The sequence below is a fragment of the Sycon ciliatum genome, chromosome 2 (genome assembly GCF_964019385.1).
Source record: "Sycon ciliatum chromosome 2, ocSycCili1.1, whole genome shotgun sequence".
Lineage (NCBI taxonomy): Eukaryota > Metazoa > Porifera > Calcarea > Leucosolenida > Sycettidae > Sycon > Sycon ciliatum.
This window is the reverse complement of record NC_088644.1, coordinates 40339441-40342424: the sequence shown is the minus strand read 5'-3', so window position 1 is coordinate 40342424 and position 2984 is coordinate 40339441. Positions and strand designations below refer to the sequence as shown.

The 2984-nt window shown below is 41.9% G+C and overlaps 1 long non-coding RNA gene across 1 annotated transcript in view; it reads left to right on the top strand.

The window, feature by feature from the left end:
* The window catches only part of LOC135810082 (uncharacterized), a 27281-nt gene extending 26324 nt beyond the window's left edge, over window positions 1–957 (top strand). Inside the window, exon 3 of the long non-coding RNA XR_010552269.1 lies at window positions 907–957. This is a non-coding gene — a long non-coding RNA (uncharacterized LOC135810082). The remainder of the gene's footprint in view (window positions 1–906) is intronic.
* Window positions 958–2984: the final 2027 nt, after the last annotated feature.

The following is a 2984-nucleotide window of genomic DNA, read 5'->3' as shown; positions in this document are numbered from 1 at the left end:
ATGTATAACTATTCATGCTGATATTTCGTCTGCGGAATAATCGAGTCTGGCGACAGCCTACATTCATCCATTACAATGTAGTATGTAGAATGTACATGTAGATGTACATTCTACATACTTCAAGTAATTACAATACATGTATACGCGTTTCACTGACCCAGAGACTAGAACATCTTGCACTGTCTACGACTCTGAAATAGGCCTTGACGGATTATGCTAGCATAATTTTTCGCATAATTCCTACCAAAATCGAATACTTGCATAATTCGAGGCAAATTGCATACGAATCGCATAAAATTGGAATAATCCGCCTGTTTGCATCAAATTCCATACAGTTGTACATGTTATACAAGCACAAGTACAAGTAGATGCACTAGGAAGTTGTAGGTTTACGACTCCCTTGATAACATGTCCAGTCCACTACAATCAGTGATGGTCGTAGCTAGGTCGGACGGTGCGTTGACCCCGTTGAACTTTTGCTACTACAGTACAACGCCCTCTACAAACAAATTCCCCTGTTACTTTGCACAGAACCATTATGCATTAGCAGCATATGTGAGCATGATGCGGCATAATATGATAACTTTTAGCATAAAAATTGCATAATTCTGCAATTTTTTCAGCAATGCGAAAAGCATAATTTCACGAAAATATTGGCATAATCCGTCAAGGCCTACTCTGAAACCAGTGTCGCACTTTCCGTGTAACGTCCAGTTGCTCTGCACTATCCAGTCTAGGCAGCATACTAGCTGTGCTAGTAACATGACACTGTACTTGTATATCCATTATCCATGCATCCTCACAACACCCTCAGTTGATTACAAGAATTATAATTTATAACTTGTATAATTGCATGTACATTGTATGCGGGCACTCAGTCTCTGTAACTCGTGTGTTACTGCTCAGTTTTTTGCATTGAGCACGCTATCGAACCGGAGGACTCCGCTCTCTGCACGTCGTTGCATGTCATAAAGTACAGTCATGTAAGTATTAGTTGCTTGTGTAGATGTTTATAGGGCTTGAAAGTGCTACGTCACAGCATAGCAACAATTTCAAAAATTCAAAAACTGGATCCACTTGGATCCAGTTTTTGTATGGATCCAAGCACATTTCAAGCGGTCTTACCCACAGAATGGTGATGTAGCCAGTGAAACTGACTGATTTGGCTACTGGGGGCGGGGTTACAACTGGTGGCGAAATAAAAGTCACACCTGCATGCGACATGAGTGGGTTGCTATGCACCCACATACTTAGGCAATAGCAAAGTCACACCTTAGTGGATCCAAAAATAGAAATCTGATGTCAACTTACTACTCCCTGGCTGTTTTGACGTCATCACTTTCAAGCCCTATTGCTCACCCCATAGGGCCATAGCATGTAATCGCCAATCAAAGGGTAGTGTGTAAAGTACAACTGAAGTCTCAGTACCGACACTAGGGAACGTAGACTCTACACATGGAAAGAGAACTAAGTTCCTCACTTTCTGTGTATGGTGGGTAGTTCGCGCAAGGCTAGCCGTACGTCTACGCTTTCACGCTACGTGTGTCTAGTAATATTGTCTAGTAGTTGGTAGTATCACCGACATCGGCCAGTAAACATGTATGATTGTACCAAGAGTGCAATCACAATCCCATGTACTCTTAAACTGATGTGATGATGCGTATACATGTCATCTGTGGGACATTGGCGGAAATGCCCTAAACAAGCCGGGGGTACTGGTATGTCCCCGACACTGTATGCACTGCATGCATAGTTAGGGTGACTCAAGACATTTGCGTCTTTTCAGAATGCGATTCATGAAACTCCTCCAAAGGATTGCAGGGTGCGAGGAATCTACATGATTGTAATGTAATGCGGAAATAAACATTCACTTTGATCAAACAACCTCTTTGACTTGCTGTGTACTGAGCCGTGTTCGATAGGCGAAATACGATTCCACCATACCATTACACAATGCCACTACATAATGCCACACGATGAGGATAGGATCAAGCAACGTTACTACGATCTACCTCTTTGAACATGTAGAACAGGACTCTAGTGGTTGCTCTTGTGATCACGGAGTCGTGTTCTGATAATGTAAGCATCAAATAATAATTATAGGCTACACAGTATCACATGCCCGCCTGCAGCTTCGCACAGTGGGCGTAGAAAACCGTACATGTACTGATGTAGTTCCAAAAGTCAGCCGCATATACCGGTACTGCTCACCAGTTCTCGACTTCATCCACTCCTTCGCAATACGTGAAGTACGGCAGCCACACATGTACATGACTGTACAGTCACGTACATGTACATGTACATGTACAATCATGTACAATGTACAATGTATGTACCTTTACCACGCTGTGACGGGTCAGATCGCCTCCCACAGCTTTAGTTTAGTAGCGGTAGTTGCATCAGATTCTGTACCTTGATCGTTTTGTGCATAATTTGTGTAATTTATTTCAAGGATTCTCCAGTTTAGCTTTAGCCCTTTTTTAGGCCTATCAAAGGAATCTCCATTTCTGTACAGGTAGGATGAGACTATGAGAATGCCGAGTGAGCAGAGAAGGATAAATAACACGAAGAATAGAACAACTGGGAGGGAAAAGGGCATAATTATGATGTGCACTGGACTAGGGTATTTTGATGATCGCTGAAGTGAGCAGATCAATGAGAAAAACAAGGAATAATTATATAAGTGAATGCAGTTGCAGTTGAATTGAAACTTAGCCATCCTATTATGCAAAGTTGAACTCAGTTAGTCATACATGTAACTAGTAACATTTTGTCATTCTCCTTTTTCACCATAATCCTATTACGCAGTTCTCTCTATAAAAGTTTTTAAAAACTCAGTAATATTTACGATGGAGGATATGGTAGGGGGCAGACAGTTCCACAGAGTGCCTGCCTGATATGCAACGTAGAAACATTGAAGATAGTATGCGTGCATGACGATGGAAGACTACACTGTAGTTTGTTCGGACAGCACTCACTTTTAG